The sequence below is a fragment of the Notamacropus eugenii genome, chromosome X (assembly GCF_028372415.1).
Source record: "Notamacropus eugenii isolate mMacEug1 chromosome X, mMacEug1.pri_v2, whole genome shotgun sequence".
Classification (NCBI taxonomy): Eukaryota; Metazoa; Chordata; class Mammalia; order Diprotodontia; family Macropodidae; genus Notamacropus; species Notamacropus eugenii.
In genome coordinates, this window is record NC_092879.1 from 20,025,035 (window position 1) to 20,048,437 (window position 23,403).

Consider the following 23,403-nt stretch of genomic DNA (forward strand, 5'->3'; position numbering starts at 1 on the left):
TTCTAAATCATGTACCCATTTTGACCTTATACAACGTAAGGTGCTGATCTATACCTACTTTCTATCATACTGTTTTCAAGATTTCCCAGTATATTTTATCAAATAGTGAGTTCTTATCCCAAAAGTTGGAGTCTTTGGGTTTACAAACAGTAGCTTACTAGAGTCATTGACTACTGCATTTTGTGTACCTAACCTTTTTTTTTACTGACCTACCACTTTATTTCTTAACCAGTATCAAAGAGCTTTGATAATTGCTGTTTTATATTACAATTTTGGATCTGGTATGGCTAGGCCACCTTCCCTAGCCTTTCTTTTCATTAATTCCCTTGATATTCTAGACCTTTTGTTCCTCCAAGATGAATTTTGATCTTGTTTTTTCTACCTCTAGAAAATAATTTTTTGTTAGTTTTATTGGTATGGCACTGAATAAGTAAATTAATTTAGGTAGAATTATCATTTTTATTATATTAGTTTGATCTGTTCACAAGCAACTGACTTTATTTGTTCAAAAAGCATTTTGTAATTATGTTCATGTAGTCCCTGGGTTTGTTTTGGCAGATAGACTCCCAAATATTTTATAACGTGTACAGGAACTTCAAATGGAATTTCTCTTTCTATCTCTTGCTGTTAAGCTTTGTTAGTAGATACAGAAATGCAGATGATTTATGTGAGTTTATTTTGTATCCTGCAACTTTGCCTTTATGTGGGTTTATTTTATATCATGCAACTTTGCCAAAGTTGTTTATTATTCCAAGTAGTTTTTTACTTGATTCTCTAGGATTACTAATAATAATTTCGACTATCAAATCATAAAAGAACACAGCAAATATCATTGATGGAGTATAGTGTGTATATATCTCCTTCGGCCCAGGAGCAGACCTCTGATTCCAATGCTCTTTTTAGTGGACCATACAGAGGATTAAGTGATGCTAAGACATGGGAAGTTACTGAAGCCAGGAGGACACACCTCCTATGTGGTTGAGGTGGGATTGTTAGTCAGGTCTTCTGATCTTTTAACTCCAAAATGATAGACATGGGCATATATTTTTTTACTCCTTTTTGTATTTCCCCTATTGCTGTTTCATTTTCCTTTATCTTATGTGTGTTCAAAGGTGGCAAAATTCGTGGACATTTCCTGAGGCAAATGGTTTTGCAGCTCAGGTCACATTCTGGGGCCTCCTGGAAAGCCAGGTTTTCCTATTTTTGGCCTATTTTGTGTGTGTTCATCCTTCATTGCAGAAGAAGACCATGTCATCAGAGAAATAATGGCATGACTTGCACTTGAGTTCGTTTTGAGTGAGGGAGGGCTGTGCAGGTAACCAGCCTCACTTCTCCTCAAGAGCCATCTGGGGGGCGGAGCCAAGATGGCGAAGTAGAAAGACGCACATACACATAGCTCCGAACCCACAAACCACAGAACGGCTAGAGAGGACTAACCCAGGGCGAATTCTGCACCCAGAGACCATGGAATATTGGAGCGAGGGAGATTTCTGTTCCGGAGAGACCTGCAAACATCTCGCGGGGGGGTCCTTTGCGCCGTGGACTGGGCGCCAGGATTGGGAGCAGAGGGCAGCCCTGCCACAGCCACGACACCGTGAGGAAAAGATCCGAGAGGGCTATGGGGACGGGATCTCCAGCGGCAGCACTAGCCCCCCCACCAACAGGTGACTGATGGGGATAGGTGAGAGAGTGGGGGGTCGAGAGGGGAGTGGGGTGCCCCCATGGCTCGGGCCCCCCCAGGAGATAGAAGCTGAGAGGCAGCTACAGACAGGGGCTCCCCAAACGGGCGGGAGCCTGGATCCATTGTGGATGGTCTGTGCATAAACCCCCTGAGGGAACTGAGCCAGAGAGGCGGCCCTGCCCCGGACCACCTGGACTTAATTCTCGCACTGAATAGCAGCCCTGCCCCCGCCAAAAACCCTAAGGCGGGAAGCAGCATTTGAATCTCAGTCCCCAAACTCTGGCTGGGAGGACCAGGAGGCGAGGTGGGTGAGAGGAGAATATTCAGAGGTCAAGCCACTGGCTGGGGAGAATGCCCAGAAAAGGGAAAAGAAATAAAACTATTGAAGGGTACTTTCTCGGAGAAAAGACACTTCCTCCCTTCCTTTCTGATGAGGAAGAACAATGCTTACCATCAGGCAAAGACACAGAAATCAAGGATTCTGTGCCCCAGCCCATCCGATGGGCTCGGGCCATGGAAGAGCTCAAGAGGAATTTTGAAAATCAAGTTAGAGCGGTGGAGGAAAGACTGGGAAGGGAAATGAGAGGGATGAGGGAGAAGCATGAAAAGCAGATCAGCTCCCTGCTAAAGGAGAACCAAAAAAATCATGAAGAAATTGGCACCCTGAGAACTAGCCTAACTCAGTTGGCAAGGGAGGTGCAAGGGGCCAATGAGGAGAAGAATGCTTTCAAAAGCAGAATTAACCAAATGGAAAAGGAGATTCAAAAGCTCACTGAAGAAAATAGATCTTTCAAAACTGGAATGGTACAGATGGAGGCTACGGACTTTATGAGAAAGACAGATATCTCAGAACATACCGCGCAGATTCGAAAAATGGAAGATAATGTGAAATATCTTATTGGAAAAACAACTGACCTGGAAAATAGAATCAGGAGAGACAATGTAAAAATTCTGGGACTACCTGAAAACCATGATCAAAAGAAGAGCCTAGACATCATCTTCCATGAAATTATCAAGGAAAACTGCCCTGAGATTCTAGAACCAGAAGGCAAAATAAATATTCAAGGAATCCGCAGAACACCGCATGAAAGAGATCCAAAAAGAGAAACTCCCAGGAGCATCGTGGCCAAATTACAGAATTCCCAGGTGAAAGAGAAAATATTGCAAGCAGCTAGAAAGAAACAATTCAAGTGTTGTGGAAATGCAATCAGGATAGCAAAAGATCTGGCACCCTCTACATTGAGAGATAGAAGGGAATGGAATAGGATATTCCAGAAGTCAAAGGAACTAGGACTGAAGCCAAGAATCACCTACCCAGCAAAACTGAGTATAATACTTCAGGAGAAAAAATGGTCTTTCAATGAAATAGAGGACTTTCAAATTTTCCTGATGAAAAGACCAGAGCTGGAAAGAAAATTTGACTTTCTAACACAAGAATGAAGAGAACCATGAAAAGGTGAACAGCAAAGAGAAGTCATAAGGGACTTACTAAAGTTGAACTGTTTATATTCCTACATGGAAAGACAATATTTGTAACTCTTGAAACATTTCAGTATCTGGGTACTGGGTGGGAGTACACACACACACACACATGCACACATGCACACATACATAGAGACAGAGTGCACAGAGTGAATTGAAGAGGATGGGATCATATCTTTAAAAAAAATGAAATCAAGCAGTGAGAGAGAAATATTGGGAGGAGAAAGGCAGAAGTTATATGGGGCAAATTATCTCTCATAAAAGAGGCAAGCAAAAGACTTATTAGTGGTTGGATAAAGAGGGGAGGCAAGAGAAAAACATGAGGTCTACTCCCATCACAATCCACTAAAGGAAAGAATATAATGCACACTCATTTTGATAGGAAAACCTATCTCATAATACAGGAGAGTGGGAGACAGGGGCATAAGCAGGGTGGGGGGGAGGATAGAGGGGAGGGCATGGGGAGGAGAATGCAATACGAGGTCGACACTCATGGGGAGGGAAAGGACCATAAGAAAATAGAAGTAATGGGGGACAGGATAGGATGGAGGGAAATATAGTTAGTCCTATACAACACAACTAGTATGGAAATCATTTGCAAAACTAAACAGATATGGCCTATATTGAATTGCCTGTCTTCCAAGGGGAAGGGTTGGAGAGGGAGGGAGCTAAAGAAGTTGGAACTCACAGTGTTAGGACCAAATGTAATGTTCTTACCACTGGGTAACAAGAAATACAGGTTAAGGGGTCAAGAAAGCTATCTGGCCCTACAGGACAAAAGAGAAGACGGAGACAAGGGCAGGGAGGGAGGATAGAGGAGAGAGCAGATAGGTCACAGGGGCAATTAGAAAGCTTGGGTCTGGGGGGGGGGAGGGGATAAAAGGGGAGAAAATTTGTAACCCAAAATTGTGTGAAAATAAATGTTAAAAGTTAAATAAAAAAAAAAAAAGAGCCATCTGAATTCAGGGACCACATATTCATCAGGATGATTGGAGATGACCCAGGATGAGGCAATTGGGGTTAAAGGACTTGCCCAAGGTCACATAGCTAGTGAGTGTCAAGTCTCTGAGGTGAGATTTGAACTGAGGTCCTCTTGACTCCTGCAACTGGTGCTCTATCCACTGCACCTCCTAGCTGCTCCTAAGTCTCTAGGACTTCTTGCTGTTGACCATCACTTTTTCTCCTGTAGTTCAAGTCATTCTTTTTTCTTCCTTTTTATTCAATTATTATTTATTTCATTTAGACATGTTTTTAAAAGTTTGATTTCTGAATTTTCTTTTTTCCACTGATCCCCCACCCACTGTGATCACAAGAAATATGATACCAATTATACCCATGAAATCATATGAAACATATTTCTATATTAGTTTTATTGTGAAAATAATGCAAGAATGCCAAAATGTTATGGTTCAGTCTTATTTAGACTCTATCAGTTCTTTCTCTGGAGGTAGATGGAATTTTTTCTCATCAGTCTTTTGGAATTTTCTCAGATCATTGTATTGAACAGAATAACTAACTCATTCACTATCAGTCATCATAGAGTATTGCGGTTAGTGAGTATAATATTCCCCCGGTTCTACTCACTTCACTTTGTATCAGTTCATATAAGTCTTTCCAGGTTTTTCTGGAATCATTCTGCTCATTATTTCTCCTTTTTTTCAATATTTTTCCTAATTGCAAGTTTGTTAATATGCATTTTTTGAAATTTTGAATTCCCAAGTCTTTTTCTCACTCCCTCCCCTACCTTGCTTTGGGCAGAATGCAATTTCACATAGGTTATATATGTGCAGTCATGGAAAACATATTTCCATATTAATCCTTTCCCAAAAGAAAACACAAAGAAATAATGAAGAAAGTGAAAAATGATATGCTTCCTGGCAAGCATCCTGAAAGATATGTCCACAACTGAGCAATAAGGTTAGGTAGGGACTGGGGAAATTATGGGTAAAAAAACTTACTTTGGCCAGATGAAGGATGGGACCTTGGGTATTATTCTGAGTTAGATGATTTGCAGATCTCCAGGCTAGGCAAGCCAGGGATTTTCAGTGCTGTTGAGAGAGGTTTTGAAAGAGCAAATGGGGAAGGTGATTAGATACTGGGAAAATCTTTTGGTAAGGCTAAAGTAGGACTTTGAAGGCTTTTAAATATGAATATAAAAAAGGAGAATCTCTCTCTCCCTTTCTGACTATAGCCAAGGTGGAGGCAAACGAGAAAGAGAAGAAAAAAGCCAGTAAAGTGAAGATTATTTCTATAGATAGTCTGGGATAGGATTGTCAAGGGAAGTGTCTGATCAGAATTTGAAAAAAAACAAGACAGGTGCAGTTGTGAAGGGCTTTAATCTCAGCTTGAAAGAAAGGAAGAGACAGTTTAACAAAATTAAGGATAAAAGGAAATGGGTAGGAAGTTAAGGAAAATTATAGTCTCTTTTGCACTGATAGTATGAATAGAGGACTTGAAAAAAAGAAGGGTGGAAATTTGGGAAGAAAAGTAAGGGTATCATTCAAATAAGGAGGATATGAAAAAGTTTATTTGGTAATTCTTCATAATATGGAAAATATATTTGAAGTATTGAATTACTTGGAGTTAGTACAGCATTAGCAGAGTCTATTTTAATCATTATGTGAAGAATATGTATTGATAATTTCATTACTGCATAACAGAGGTCATATTTGCAATTTCTGAGTTTCAAAAAATTGTCATGGATCCTAAAAGAGGGGCAAAAATGCAAGACTGTTAGTGTAAATATTCAGCAGTTGACCAATTAAAAGTAGCTGGCCCTATAATTTGAAGTGCTAGTAGTAAATGGTCCTTTGATAAATTGACATTTATGCATTACCATTATAGAATATAAATCCAGCTTTGATTTGGTCCTGAAATGAAATCATTATGTCATCTTATTTGTAGTGAAATGTGTTCTCCTGTCAGGATAATGGTGGTAAATCAGAAGTTGATGCAAGCATATATTTGTAATTTGGCATTAAAGCATAAGAAAAAATGCTAAAAAATCATTAATTAGGGTGAAACCCCAAAGAGTTTTATTCCTTTTAATAGACACTGTCTCCTCTGTCACCTGCAGGAATTGGAATTGTTTTGTGAGTGAGGCAAATTGGGAAAGGAGGATCCCCAGGCAAGCTCTACAAGGCAGTGTCAGAAACTACCTTGGGGAGAGAGCCCAGATTGTGTAGCTCAGAAATTTTCATTCCACGAGGAATATAGAGAATAGAGCGATACTAGATAATTATAGAGTTCATGAACCAGAAATTGGAGGATTAAGATAGAGCAAGAGAAAATGGGTAAGAGAGTGAGAGAAATCTTCTCTAGAAATAGTTTCAAAATAAGGAATTTCTTTAAAAATACTAATGAACAGGAATAGTTAAAGAGGAAGATAGGAAACTGGAGTTGACTAATAGATAGAAAAAACGACAAGAATTAAATAATTAGATAAAAGCAGGAAAGAAAGTAGAATATATAATGTTAAAAAAAGGGAAAGGTGTAACAAATGGGAGATGGGGTGAGAGGAAGATTGCCAGTGAGAACAGAGCCACCTTAAAAAATTAAGCTAAATTAATTAAAGAGATATAATACTGTGTTTACAGCAGAAGAGAGAAAAAAATCTAAACTTGGAAAAAAAACATCAGAGGTAAATGGAAAGAAAATACAAACCTAATTGTCATAATTTTAATGTAAATGGATTTAAAAATCCAGTGAAAGAGAAAAAGGGCAGAATGGATAAGGAAACAAGACCTTACAATCCGTGACTTAGAAAAGACACATTAAAAAAAAAAATAAGACAAGGGGATGGAGCTAAGGTGGAGGAGTAGAAGGACGGACACACTCCAGTTCTTCCCCCATTTTCCTTAAAATACCTGTAAAAAAATGACTAAGCAAATTCTAGAGCAGCAGAACCCAGAAAATGACAAGAATGAAACAGATTTCCAGCCCAAGATGGCCTGGAAGGCCAACAGAAAGGGTCTATCATACTGGACTAGGAGAGAAGTGCAACCCAGTCTGGCCCATGGCCCAGATGGGACTAGAACAAGTTTCAGGATACAGAATCACGGGAAGCAGCTGCCATTTCCAGATTTCTCAAACTATTTACATTCCTATAAGCGAAGATGATACTTGGTAATCTTGAGAATTGTATATTTATCATGAAATGTAAAGGGGATATACATAGCTAGAGGGAGTGGGTATAAATTGAATGATGTGTTGATAACAAGTGTGTTTAAATGGTGTGAAGGGATTGTAATGGCAGATGTGAAAAGGAGGAGGCAGAAAAAAATAAATTCCATCACAGGAAGAGGCACAAAAATATATTACAGTTGAGGGAAAGAGGGGAGGGAGATGAGCATTGTTTGAGAGGTACTCTCATGTGATTGGATCCAAGGAGCATAAAACAAACTCAGTGAAGCATAGAAATACAATTAGCTCTATAGGCAGTAGGAGGGGAAGGGGGAAAGAAAAGGGAGGGGAGGCTAAAAGGGAGGGATGAAGTAGTAAGGGAAAAGGAGATTAAAAGGGAGGGGCGATGAAAGAAAGGAGGGAAGACTGAGTGAGGTGGTGGTCAAAAATTAAAATATTGTGGAAGGGAAGGGAGAAGGGAGAACTAAAAACATCAGCAAGTGGAAAGGGGATGTAAGGAAAGACACAGATAGTAATCATAAATGTGAATGGGATAAACTTTCCCATAAAACAGAGACAGATAGTAGAATGGATTTAAAACCATAATCCAACAATAAGTTGTTTTGAAGAAACACATTTGAAAGAGGGGTATACGCACAAGGTAAAGGTAAGAGGCTGGAGCAGAATATTTTGTGCTTCAGCTGATGTAAAAAAAGCAGGGTTAGCAATCCTAATCTCAGAAAAAGAAAAAGCAGAAATAGAACTAATCAAAAAAGATGAGGAAGGAAACTATATCCTGCTAAAAGGCACCACAGATAATGAAACAATTTCATTACTAAACATATATGCACCAAGTGGTATAGCATCCAAATTCTTAGAGGAGAAGTTAAGGGAGTCACAGGAAGAAACAGACAGCAAAACTCTACTAGTGGGGGACCTCAACCTCCCCCTCTCTGAACTTGATAAACTAACCTCAAAATAAACAAGAAAGAAGTTAAGGAGGTGAATAGAACTCTGGATAAGGTAGATATGATAGAACTCTGGAGAAATTTGAATGTGGATAGAAAGGAATATACCATTTTCTCAATGGTACATGACACATATACAAAAATGGACCATGTACTTGGGCATAAAAACCTCACAATCCAGTGCAGAAAGGAAGAGATAGTCAATGCATCCTTTCAGATCATAATGCAATAAAACTTATATGTGATCAAAGGCCATGGAAATATAAACCAAAAACTAATTGGAAACTAAAAAATGTAATCATAAAGAGTGAGTGTGTTAAACAACAAATTATAGAAACAATAAACAATTTCATTCAAGAGAATGACAATAATGAGACAACCTACCAATTCTTATGGGATACAGCAAAAGCAGTTCTTAGGGGAAGTTTTATATCTTTGAGTGCCTACATGAATAAAATAGAGAAAGAAGAGATCAATGAATTGGGCATGCAGCTGAAGAAGCTCAAAAAAGAACAAACTGAAAATCCTCAAGCAAATACCAAATTATAAATAATGAAAACCACAGCAGAGATGAATAAAATTGAAATTAAGAAAACTATTGAACTAATAAATAAAACTAAGAGTTGGTTTTATGAAAAAACCAATAAAATTGATAAAATTGTGGTCAGTTTGATTTAAAAAAGAAAGAAGAAAACCAAACTACCAATATCAAAAATGAAAAGGGTGAACTCATCTCCAAAGAGGAGGAAATTAAAGCAATAATTAGAAATTACTTTGCCCAACTTTGTGCCCATAAATTGGACAATCTAAATGAGATGGATGATTATTGTAAAAGATATAAATTGTCAAGATTAACAGAAGAGGAAATTTAATACTTAAGTAAGCCAATCTCAGAAAAAGAAATTGAACAAGCCATCAATGAAGGCCCTAGGAAAAAATCTCCATGGCCAGATGGACTCTCAAGTGAATTCTAACAAACATTTAAAGAACTGTTCATTCCAATACTATATAGAATATCCGAGAAAATTGTGGAAGAAGGAGTTATCCCAAATTCTTTTTATGTTACAACTATGGTTATGATACCTAAACCAGGAAGAGTCAAAACAGAAAAAGAAAATTACAGACCAATTTCTCTAATGAATATAGATACAAAAATTTTAAATAAGATTTTAGCAAAAAGAATACAACAATGTATCATGAGAAAAATACATTCTGATCAGGTAAGATTTATACCAGGAATGCAGGACTGCTTCAGTATTAGGAAAACTATTGGCATTATTGATCATATCAATAACAAAAATAGCAGAAACCGCGTGATTTTCTCAATAGTTGCAGAGAAAGCTTTTGACAAAATACAGCACCCATTGCTATTGATAACACTGGAGAGCATAGGAAAAAATGGAACTTTCCATAAAATAATACACAATATCTACCTAAAGCTTTCAGCAAACATTATATGCAGTGGACATAAGCTAGATACATTTGCAATAAGATCAGGGATGAAACAAGGATGTGCATTATGACCACTATTATTCAGTATGGTACTAGAAATGTTAGCTGCAGCAATAAGAGAAGAAAAAGAAATTGAAGGAATTAGAATAGACAAGGAAGAAACTAAGTTATCACTCCTTGCAGATGAAATGATTGTATACATAGAGAATCCCAGAGGTTCAAGTAAACAAGTACTTGAAATAATAAGTGAATTTGGCAAAGTTGCAGGTTATAAAATGAACCCACACAAATCTTCTGCATTTCTATATATTACTAAAAGACTCCAACAGCAAGAGATAGAAAGAGAAATCCCATTTAAACCTGGGGAAGACACTATAACATATTTGGGAGTCTACCTGCCACAACAAATCCAGGGACTATGTGAACACAATTGCAAAACACTTTTTGCACAAAAAAGTCAGATCTAACTAAGCAGAAAAGCATCAGTTGCTCGAAGGTAGGCTAAGCCAATATAATGAAAATGACAATTCTACATAAATGAATTTACTTATTCAATGCCATACCAATCAAACTATCAGATAATTATTTTGTAGAGCTGAAGAAAATAATATGAAAACTCATGTGGAAGAACAAAAGGTCCAGAATATCAAGGGAACTAATGAAAAGAAATGCTAGGGAAGTTGGCCTAACTCTACCAGATCTTAAATTGTACTATAAAGCAGCAATTATCAAATGCACTTGGTACTGGCTAAGAAACAAAAGGGGAGACCAGTGGAATAGGTTAGGTCCTCAAGACACAGCAATCAATGAATATAGCAGTCTATTGTTTGTGAAACCCAAGGACTCCAGGTTCTGGGATAAGAACTCATTGTTTGACAAAAGTTGCTGGGAAAACTGGATAACAGTGTGGCAGAAACTATACATAGGCCAATGGCTGATGCCATACACAAGAATAAAGTCCAAATGGGTACATGATCTAGGTATGAAGACTGATACAATAAACAAACTAGTGAAGCAAGGAATAGTGTATTTACCAGATTTATGGAGAAGGGAAGAATTTTTGACTAAACAAGAGACAGAAAACATTATAGAGTGCAAAATGGATAATTTTGATCACATTAAAATGAAAAGTTTTTGCACAACCAAATCGAATGCAACCAAGATTGGGAGGGAAGTAGAAAACTGGAAAAGAATTTTTGCAACAAGTGACTGGGATAAAGGCCTCATTTCTAAAATATATAGAGAACTGATTCAAATGTACAATCATACAAGTCATTCCCCAACTGATAAATGGTCAAAGGATAAGAACAGGCAGTTTTCAGAGGAAGAAATTAAAGCTATCTGTAGTCATATGAAAAAATGCTCTAAATGACTATTGATTTGAGAGTTACAAATCAAAACAATTCTGCGATAACACATCACACCTATCAGATGGGCTAACAGGACAAAACAGTATGATAATAAATGTTGGAGAAGATGTGGGAGAGTTGAATCACTAATTCATTGTTGTGGAGCTGTGAGCTGATTCAAACATTCTGGAGAGCAATTGGGAACTATGCCCAAAGGGCTACAAAAATGTGCATACCTTTTGACCCAGAAATATCCCTTCTATTACTGTAACTCCAAGAGATCATAAAAATGGGAAAGTGTCCCACATGTATAAAAATATTTGTAGCAGCTCTCTTTGTGGTGGCCAAAAACTGGAAACCAAGGGGATGTCCATCAATTGGGGAATAGCTGAATAAATTGTGGTGTAGGAATGTAATGGAACATTGTTGTGCTATAAGAAATGATGAACGGAAAGATTTCAGGGAGGCCTGGAAAGACTTATATGAACTGATGTTGAGCAAAAGGAGCAGAACCAGGAGAATTTTGTACACAGCAACAACCACAGTGTGTGAGGATTTTTTGTGGTAGACTTAGTACTTTATTGTAATGCAAGGACTTAAAAAATACCCAATGATCCCTTAAGGTAAAATGCCTTCCACATCCAGAGAAAGAACTATGGAAATCAATCGCAGAATGTAGCAGATCATTTTCTTTTGTATTACGTTTTGCTTTTGTTTTATGATTTCTCCCATTCATTTTAATTCTTCTATGCAACATGACTAATGTGAAAATGTATGTGATAAGAATGTATGTGTAGAAACTATATAAAATTGTATGCCGTCTCAGGGAGAGTGGGCGAGGGAGGGGAAAACTCTAAGTTATATGAAAGTGATTGTAGAACACTTAAAAAAATAAAATAATAAATACCAAATACCCAGTTTAAAAAAATGATTGTCTTCTAAATAAAAAATTTTTTTAAATAAAATAAAATGCACCAAAAAAGGGAAAAAGTAAGACTAGAGAAAGTTCCTTTCTTGGTGAAAAGGCATTTTCTTCCATCCTTTTGGATGAGGAAGAACAAAGCACACCATCATAGGGAGACGTCAAAGTCAAGGCTTTTACATCCAAATCCTCCAAAAAAATTATGCAATGTTCTCAGGCCATGGACAGCTCAAAAAGGATTTTGAAAACCAAGTAAGACTGGTGAAGAAAAACTTGAGAAGAGAAATGAGAACAATGCAAGAAAATCATGAAAAATGAGTCAACAGCTTGCTAAAGGAGACCCTAAGAAATGCTGAAGAAAATAATACCTTTATAAATAGACTAACTTAAACAGCAAAAGAAGTCAAAAAAGCCAATGAGGAGAAGAATGCTTTAAAAAGCAGAACTGGCCAAATGGAAAAGGAAGTTCAAAAGGTCACTGAAGATAATAGTTCTTTTAAAATTAGAATTGAGTACATGGAGGATACTGACTTTATGAGAAACCAAGAAATTATAAAACAAAACGTAAAGAATTAAAAAAACAGAAGACAGTGTGAAATATCTCCTTGGAAAAACAACTGAACTGGAAAATAGATCCACGAGATATAATTTAAAAATTATTGGTCTAGCTGAAAACCATGATCAAAAAAGAGCTTAGACAACATCTTCCAAGAAATTATCAAGGAAAACTGTCCCAATATTTTAGAACCAGAGGGTAAAATAGAAATGGAAAAAAATTCACTGATTACCTCCTGAAAGAGATCCCAAAAGGAAAACTCCTAGGAATATTGTAGCCAAAGTCCAGAGTTCCCAGGTCAAGAAGAAAATATTACAAGCAGTCAGAAAGATACAATTCAAGGATTGTGGAAATACAATCAGGATAACACAGAATTAGCAGCTTCTACACTAAGAGACTGAAGGATTTGAAATACGGTATTTGAGAGGTCAAATGAGATAGGATTAAAACCAAGAATAACCTACCCAGCAAAACTGAATATAATACTTCAGGGGAAAAAGTGGAATTTCAATGAAATAAAGGACTTCCAATTATTCTTGTTGAAAAGACCAGAGCTGAATGGAAAATTTGATTTTCAAATACAAGAATCAAGAGAAACATGAAAAGGTAAATAGGAAAAAGAACACTTAAGGGACTCATTATAGCTGAACTGTTTACATTTCTACATGGAAAGATGTTATTTGTAATTCATGAGACCTTTTTCAGTATTAAGGTAGTTAGAGGGAATATATATATATATATATATATATATATATATATATATATATATAATGTATATATATCTGTAAGTGTGTATGGGTATATATGTATGTGTACATTATATATGTGTAGGTATGTATATGTGCATGTGTGTATCTGTGTATGTATATAATATATATAGCATATATATAATATATATGTATATAGACACAGGGCACACAAGTGCTGCATATGAAGGGAAAATAGTTAAAAAAATAAAATTGACTGTTGAATAGAATGTACTAGAGTAAGAGAAAGGAAGAGGGTGGAGATGAAAGGAAATAATTGAGTCTTACTCTTGTGGGATTTGGCTTAATGAGGGAATAACACACACCCAATTGGACATGGAAATCTATTTTACCCTGCAGGAAAGCAAGATGGAAGGGAGTAGGAGAGGGAAGATAATAGAAAGGACAGCAATTTGGGAGAGGGATAATCAGAAGCAAACACCATTGTGGGAGGAAAAGTCAAGGGACAGAATGGAATAAATGGAGGGCAGGATAGGACAGAGGGAAATGTGGTTAGTCTTTTACAACATAACTATTATAGAAGTGCTTTGCATTGTTACACATGTATGACCTATATTGAAAACTTTGTTTCCTCAGTGAGATTGTGTGGGGAGGGAGGGAGAAAGTATAAAATTCAAGGCTTTAATAATGAATGCTAAAAATTGTTTTTGTTTGCATCTGGAAATTCAGTTATACAGGCAATGGAGTATAGAAATCTATTTTGCCCTACAGAAAAACAGGGGGTAAGGAGGATGGAAAAAGGGAGGGTAATAGAAGGGAGAATAGACTGGAGTAAGGGGTGCATGCTGTCCTGGGGTGGGAGGTGAGGAGAGATGAGAGAAAATTTTGAATTCAAATTCTTGTGAAAGTGAATGTTGAGAACTGAAGAATAAAATATGTTTTTTGAAATAAAGAAAAACAAAGATATACACAAAATGAAACTGATGGGATGGCAAAAAATTTAATATGCATGAGGTGAATCCAAAAAAGCAGAAGTTGCATTCATGGTGTCTGACAAAGCTAAAACAGATTAAAAAATTTTAACAGATATTTAAGAATACTATATTATGAGGAAAGTAGACATAGATAAACTAATATCTTTAATAAAATTATATGCTTTAGCCATCTTAGTGAACAGATTCGCAAAGCAAACATTAACTGATCACATAGATTGTAACAAAATAATGACAGGAGACTTTAATATCCTTCTCAGTTATGGATAAGTCTAACTGAAAGTAGACAAAATGGACAATACAGAACTGAACAAATTGCTGAATAACTTAGAGTTAAAAGACTTAAGATATTTTCTAAGTGAGACAATGAAGATTATACCTATTTCTTAGCACCTCACAGTTCATTTAGAAAAAATGACCATATATTTGGATACCTAAATATTGGAAAGAAATGTAGAAAGGCAGATACAGTAAATATATCTTTTACAAAATTTGCATAATGCATTAAAAATTATCATTGGGTCACGAACCATAAACAAAAGACAAAAACCCAAATGGAGACTTAACAGTGAAATCTCAAATAATAAACGTGTCAAAGAACAAATCATAAAGCAATTGACTATGTGAAAGAAAAAAATTCTGAATGCCTGCTTGAGCATCCCATTTCCACTGCAATATTTTAAGGACAGGGAACTCAGAAAGAAGAATTATACTTTGATGATGGCCTTCCTTCTCAAGACCATAAATGAGAGATTAATTAGGTATTGGAAATAGTAATTTTTCAATTATCTTTCTCCTGCACTTTTGATTAATTCTCTGTGTATGTTTGTATATTTGTGTCTCTCTGTCTTGTTTTATTTATCTTCACCAAAAGCAAAAGTAGGAAAACAGTCACTGCTTTCAAGGAACTTAAAAACTAATAGCAGAAATTGTCTGTAATTAGATATAGACATGATCCATGGGCAACAGAAGAAATGAGAAGGCTCAATTAGATGAAATGAGCAAGGACCTATAGAAGGTGAGATTTGATCTGAAGTTTGAAGAAAATCAGGGAAGTAAAAATGCAGAAGTGATAAGGACATCCCCGGAATTTTGATATGGGTACCTGCTATTTGCCAGAATATCAAAAACAAGAATCCTTCCAATCTTTCTATGATAAAAATATTTATCATATTTATATCTAAACCAAGGGGAGGTCATCTAGAGAAAGAAAATGATGATACAATATCCCTGAAAAACATGGACACAAAGCTTTCAAACAAAATATTGGACCTTAACATTATATATATTTTAAGAACGTAGAAATCAGTCAACATATGTTTATTGAGCACTTACTATGTGCTAAACATTGTGCTAGGGATTCACAAAAAGGCAAAAAACAAAAAAACAAAAAAAGAAAACAGCTCCTAAAGAGCCTATTACCTGCCTTCAAGTAGCATACATTCTTTTTGTTGTTGTTTTGTTTTTTTATTTTTGTTTATTTATTTATTTTTAGTTTTCAACATTCATTTCCACATCCCATCTCTCCCCTCCCCCCACCCCATTACACCTTGAATCCTGATCACCCCTTCCCTTGATATGCCCTCCCTTCTATCACACCCCACCCTTCCCTTATCCCCATCATCTCTCTTTTCTTGTAGGGCAAGATAGATTTCTATACCTCATTACCTGTATTTATTATTTCCCATTGTATGCAAAAACAATTCTCAACATTCGTTTCTAATACTTCGAATTCCAACTTCTCTCCCTTTCTCTCTCCCTACCCATCCTCACTGAAAAGGCAAGCAATTCAATATAGGCTATATTTGCAAAAGACTTCCAAAATAGTCATGTTCTTTACGAATAACTATATTTCCCACCATCCTATCCTGCCCCCCATTTATTCTATTCTCTCATTTGACCTTGTCCCTCCCCAAAAGTATTTACTTCTAATTACTCCCTTCTCCCATTTACCCTCCCTTCTTTCATCAACCTCACCCCACTTGTCCCCTTCTCCCCTCCTTTCCTGTAGTCTAAGATAGATTTTCATACCAAATTTGAGTGAGGATGTTATTCCCCCTTAAGCCAAATGTGAAGAGAGTAAACATTTTCCCTTCTTACCTCCTCCCTTTTCTCTTTCATCGAAAAAGCTTTATCTTGCCTCTTTTATGAGTGATAATTTGCCCCATTCCATTTCTCCCTTTCTCCTCCCAATATATTCCTCTCTCACCTTTTAATTTTTTTTTTTTAGATATCATCGCTTCTTATTCAACTCAACCTGTGCTCTCTGTCTATACGTGTGTGTGTGTGTGTATAATCCCTCCAACTACCCAAATACTGAGAAAAGTCTCAAGACTTACAGATATTATCTTTCCATGTAGGAATGTAAACAATTCAACTTTCAAAAGTCCTTTATGATTTTTCCTTTCCTGTTTCATGCTTCTCTTGATTCTTGTGTTTGAAAGTCAAATTTTCTATTTAGTTCTGGTCTTTTTCATCAAGAATGCTTGAAAGGCTTCTATATCATTGAATGACCATTTTTTCCCCTGAAATATTATGCTCAGTTTTGCTGGGTAAGTGATTCTTGGTTTTAATCTCAGTTCCTTTGACTTCTGTAATATCATATTCCAAGCTCTTTAATCCCTTAATGTAGAAGCTGCCAGATCCTGTGTTGTCCTGATTGCATTTCCACAGTACTCGAATTGTTTCTTCCTGGCTGCTGGCAATATTCTCTCCTTCACTTAGGAACTCTGGAACTTGGCTACAATGTCTAGGAGTTTTTCTTTTTGGATCTCTTTCAGAAGGTGATCAGTGGATTCTTTCAATATCTATTTTACCTTCTGATTCCAGAATATCAGGGCAGTTATCCTTGATAATTTCATGTAAGATAATGTCTAGGCTTTTTTTTTATCATGGCTTTCAGGTTGTCCCATAATTTTTAAATTTTCTCTCCTAGATCTATTTTCCAGGTCAGTTGTTTTTCCAATGAGACATTTCACATTATCTTCCATTTTTTCATTCTTTTGGTTTTGTTTTGTAATTTCTTGGTTTCTCATAACATTATTAGCTTCCATCTGCTCCATTCTCATTTTTAAAGAACTGTTTTCTTCAGTGAGCTTTTGAACCTCCTTTTCCACTTGGTCAATTCTGCTTTTTAAAGCATTCTTCTTCTCGTTGACTTGTTAGACCTCTTTTGCCAATTCAGTTAGTCTATTTTTAAAGGTATTATTTCCTTCAGCAGTTTTTTGGGTCTCCTTTAGCAAGCTTTAGAATCTCTTTTCATAGTTTTCTTGCATTTCTCTCATTGCTCTTCCCAATTTTTCCTCCACTTCTGTTACATGATTTTCAAAATCCTTTTTGAGCTCTTCCGTGGCTTAAGACCATTGCATATTTATTTTGAAGGTTTCTGATGGTAAGCACTGTTATTCCTCCTCTGAAAGGATGGAAGAAAATACCTGTTCACCAAGAAAGTAACCTTCTATAGTCTTATTTTTTTTCCCTTTTTTGGTCATTTTCCCAGCCAGTCATTTGACTTTTGAGTCCTTTGTCAAGAAGAGCATATACTCTAGGTACCTATAAGTTCTCAGTTCTTCCAAGGTGGCACAGTCAAGGGAAAGGGGTTTACTCCTCTCCTGGCCTACACACTGGTCTAGGAGCAACCAAAAACTTTTCTGCCCAGAATCTGAGTAATAGAATTCCCACTCCACAACTGACTCCAGCCTGCAGCTCCACCATACCCCAGGACAGTGCTCAAGGCTGAGGTTCAGATCAGCTGCTCAATTCTCCCAAGGGCTTTAGGCTGAGGGCTCTACAAATGGATGCTGCTGCTGCTACTGTTCCTGCAGCTGCCACCACTGCTGCTGTTGCTGCTGCCTCTGCCACTGTCACCTGGGTCCAGGGCTAGGGAAGGATCCTGCTCCCTTCTCATCAAGTTGAAAAAGCTCTCTCACTGACCTTTGAAGTTGTCCTTGGCATTTGTGGGTTGAGAGATCTGAGAACCTCCTCTACTGCTGGGGATTCTACCCCAGAGGCCTGTTCTGGTCTTATTCCTCCCAGTGCCATTCAGCCAAGACTGGTCTGTGCTCCGTTCGGTGCCTGGTGTGATAGACATTTCCTGTTGGCCTTCCATGTTACCTTGGGCTGGAAATCTCTTTCACTCTATCATTCTGTGGCTTCTGTTGCTCTAGAATTTTTTGAGAGTCATTTTTACAGTTATTTTATGGGCTGTGGGGGAAGAGCTAGAGTATGTGCATCTTTCTATTCCACCATATTATCTCTGTCCTCCTACAATTATATATTTAAAAGCTTATTATGACAAGGTTGCATTTGCCAAGAATGTAGGCTTAGGTCATTTCAGGAAGATTATGAGTATAATAAATCATGTTAATCATAATTAATTAACTGAGGCTGCAGTTTCCCTGCCCCTGAGTTCTCAGCATCTTTATATGTCACCAACAAAATCCAGGAGGAAGAACTAGAAAGGGAAATTGCATTCAAAATAATTCTAGATGGTATAAAATATTTGAAAATGCAGCTTCCAAGATGCAAGCAAGAACTCTATGAATCCAAGTATAAAACCCTCTTTACAGAAATAGTTTTGAATAATGAGAGAAACATTAATTGCTAATGGGTAGGTTGATCAAACAAAATAGTAAAAAGCAATACCAAGTAAATTAATTTCCTTATTTAGTACTGTGCCAAAATACAAAATACATATTGTTTAGAGTGATAAAAATAATAACCAATTTTATATGAAGGAACAAAAGGTCAAAAATCTCAAAGCTAATAATGAAAAGAACGGGGAAAGAAAGGGGACTATTAGTACTATACTACAAAATAGTAATCATTAAAGTACTTGTTCCTGGTTAACAATGGAGAGGTTGTTCAGTGAAACAGATCAGATAGAGAATATACAGCAGAAAGCAATCACAGTACCAAAGTTACTGATAAACTTAAATTCTTAGTTACTGGGGAAAAGGACTCAGTATTTGACAAAACCTTCTGGGAAAACTGGACATTAGTTTGTCAGAAATCATGTCTGGACCAATGCTTCACACTAAATCCCCTGATAAATTAGGGATGGATGAATGACTTACGTATCAAAGATCACAACACAACCAAATTAGAGCACCTAGGAATAAAAATTTTAAATTGATTTTTAATATTGATTTTTTTTACTTTCAGTTCCAAATTCTCTCCCTCCCTCAGGCCTCTCCCCCAGGCACTGCAAAGGTAAGCGTTATGATACCATTTATACATGTGAAGCTATGCAGAATAGATTTCCACATGAGACATGCTGCCAAAAAATAAAGAAAAATAAAGTGAAAAAAATAGCATCAATCTGCTCTGAGAGTTTATCAGTTTTCTCTCTCAATGTGGATGGAATTTTTTGTCATGAGTCCTTTGGAATTGGTATGGATCATCGTATTGATCTGAGAAGCTAAATCTTTCATATTTGATCATTGTTACAGTATTGTTGTTACTGTATAAAATGTTGGCTTTGCTTCAGTTCACATAAGGCTTTCTGAAAGCATCATGTTTATCATTTAATAGTCTGTCAACTCATCATTTCCTATTCCAACCTTATACTGTCCACTTATTTTAAATACTCTCAAACAATATTGATTAATAGAGGATACATATGGTATACTTTCCTCATTTTTCTGTTCTGATTAAATCTATTTTAGCTTTAACTTTGTCTGTGATCATGATTACTACTCCTGCTTTTTTACCCAAATAAATTCTACTCTTGATCTTTATTTTCGGTTTATGTGTATCTCTTATTTCCTATCTCTCCTGACTCCAATACTTTGCCTGCTTTTACCTGCTACCTTGCCCCACTATAACTTAACCTAACACCCTCCAAGGATTCTTCCCTTATCCTCTGATTCTCATGAATCTAAACATTCTTCTATATGCTCCCTTACTTATCCTATTCCCTCACACTCCTTCCTTATCCTTTCCCCCTCCCTGTACCCTTAGCCTTTTATTTCTTTCTGAATGTGGAAGACTTTTATACCCATATATAAATATGTATGTGTGTATGTATGTACTGTTCCCTCTTCAACTCATTCGAGATGAGAGTAGCATTGCAGAACTACCAGTCCTCCTCCCCCATCTAGTTCTTCTGTGTCAATGCTTCCTCTCACACATCATTTGCATAAGATAATTGCTCTATTAACCTTTTCCTAAATGGTTTTACTTTTTAGAACCATATCATACTCAGGTCTGCCTCAATCTTTCTTTTGAACCATCCAACTACTAATAACAATCTTAGATATAGGTTTTATATTTCTGCATAAAAAACATCTCTTCTGATTGAGTCCCTTGTAATTAGTCTTTGATATGTACCTTACTTTTGTCTTGGATTTTATATGTCAAATCTTCTATTAAGTTCAGGGTTGTTTTTCTTTTTTAACAAAATCCTGAAATTCTGGCTATTCATAGAATATCCATTTTTTTAATATTCAGGATTATGCTTAAATTTGCTGAGTATGATATTTTTGGTCACAACCCCAGCTCTTTTGCTCTTCAATATATAGTGTTCCAAGACCTGCAGTCGTTTGGTGTTGCCACTGCTAGGTCTTGTCTGACTCTAGTTGTGGTATCATTACATTTAATTTTTTTTTCTTGTTGCTCATTATATCTTATTTTAGAGCATCAGGTTTTAGAATTTGACTGTGAGATTCCTGTAGATTTTCATCATAGGATCTCTTTCAAGTGATGATTTGCATATTTTTTTCTATTTCCACTTTCCCCTCTTGCACTAATTCTTCAAGACAATTTTCTTTCATTATTTCTTGTATTATTGTATCAAGACTCTTTTATTGATCATAGCTGTCAGGTAGTCAAATTGTTCTTATATTTTCTCTTCTTCATTTGTTCTCTAGATCAGTTGTTTTCCTTATGAAATGTTTCACATTCTCTTCTATTTTTTCATTCTTTTTATTTTGCTTTATTATTTCCTGTTTTTTTCTGACTTTCCCTTGCCCAATTCTAACTTTCACAAAGTTGTTTTCTTACTTAAGATTCTGGACCTCCTTTTCTAATGAGTTGTTTTTCTTAGATTGTTCTTATTTTTTTTAAATTTCCTCAACCTCTCTCATTTAATGTTTAAATATTTTTAAGTTCTTTATGAATTCTTTTTGAGCAAAGTGACCATTTGACATTACTATTTGGGGTGGAAGAAATTTTTATTGCTTCAATATCCTTCTCTGAATATGAACCCCAGTCTTCTATATTCCTCCAGTTACTTTTTTATCACAATTTTATTTTTATTGCTCAAATGAAAAGTTGACATGTAGGAAATTTAAATGACATTGTATGGCAAAAATAGCAGAGAATAAACTGAAAGTAAAATCTAAAATGAGGTACACCTAACACATGAAAATTCAACATTCATACGCATTTATTTCATCTCCAGTTTTGATTGACATGATGTGGGGAAAATTTTTCTTAAACAACAAACTTTTAAACCATGATGACTCTTCTAAAGAGATTTCAGCACCTGCACTAAGATTTGTACATTCAGTGTGTTTGTGATTGATTTGTTAACCATTTACAGAGTGTATGGGAGAGATTTGCCACAGATGAGATCTCAGTGTTAAGAAAGCAGTTCCTTCCGGAAATTAGAAAGGATCCCCTAAACTGTACTCAGCTGAAGACATCCAGTTTACAAAAGCACAAAACTGTAATATTCTAGTTTTAAGGACATTAGTTTTTAACGATAAGGAAAATAGCCTTAGCTTCTATTTCTCACTTTAATTACTGAAATCTCTGGCAATGACACAACTGTCACTATAACAGCAAATGCTTACATTAGACCTTAATTCCTTCCCATTTCCCTTTAAAGAACAAATTCAGTAATCCTGGATCACATAAAATGTAGATAAAAAGTAGCATAAATAAACATTGAGTTCTTTTTTCCTTTCAAAACGAAATTGTGTTCAGTTTTGACCAAGACACAAAACATTTAGTGCATAACCCAGCGTCTTTCAGGATTCAGTATTTTAATCTCTTGGACCACTTGTTCCCAAAATACTATTCTACCAGGCTATTGAACTTTTCTAACAAAATGAAACGATTTCTGACCAGATTGCTGGGAGTGTAAACAATCTCAATGATAAAATGTATGCTTAAAAAAGCATATGAACAAAGATGAACTGTCTCCTACAGGAGACAGTTCATCTTTGTTCATATACATATACTTTGTTCGTATAGGAGAACAATACTTGAAAAACTTGCTTTTTTGTCTTTAATGCCTTTACTATCACATGCAGAAAAATGAACAGTCACTGGAAGGAAGACTTGTATACTATTATGTTAAGTTCCATCATAAGCTAGTCTTTAAAATGGAATCTCTACATAAGGAAGAAACATCTTCAAGAGGGTGGCCGAAAGGGGCAAATATCCCTTATCAATCATCCTTGAAATGGTAAGTGCTGTGGATTTGTTTTGGTTAACCATAAGGGAAAATTATGTTTAGAAGTGTTCTGTCCTATAAATTGAGACCCAAAGAATATAGAATGTGAGTATTTTTCCAAATTCTAGTAAAATTTGTGATCTCTACAGACCTGAAAACAAATATGGCACTAAAATTACTTAGCATAAATCAAGGTAGGGTTGGGGACTGGAAGTGGGCATAGTGGAATTTGACTTACTAAAACTTCCCAAGAATTATATTTATATTGGTTGCGATTCACAGGAATATTTTTCCCATTTAATCTTAACAACTTCGAATTAAAAGCGCAAGAGAGCGAAAGTGGATTTTACACACACACACACACACACACACACACACACACACACACACACACACACACCACTGATAAGCAGAATTGTTTCTTCTTTCCACTATCAAAACCTCACTGCATTCCCTAAAGAAAATGATGTAGAATTCTTCACTACCTTCTCTATTCCCAGTAGTTTTATGAATCTAATATGACCATAGTTCTTTTCCTTATTAATTTATCAAAGCAAATTTCAAAAGTAGCCTCAAAGAAAGAGCCAGGAACATGTACCTGGACATTTGTAATCTGTATTACTGCAGGGGCATGAATGTAATGATTTCCAAATTCAATGATCAGACTTTCTGAGCTCCACAGGGAAAGATAGATGATATGAAACTCAGCCCCATGAAGTTACCTAAGATACAAGTAACTATAAAGAAAGATTAAGTACCTGGTTCTATTAG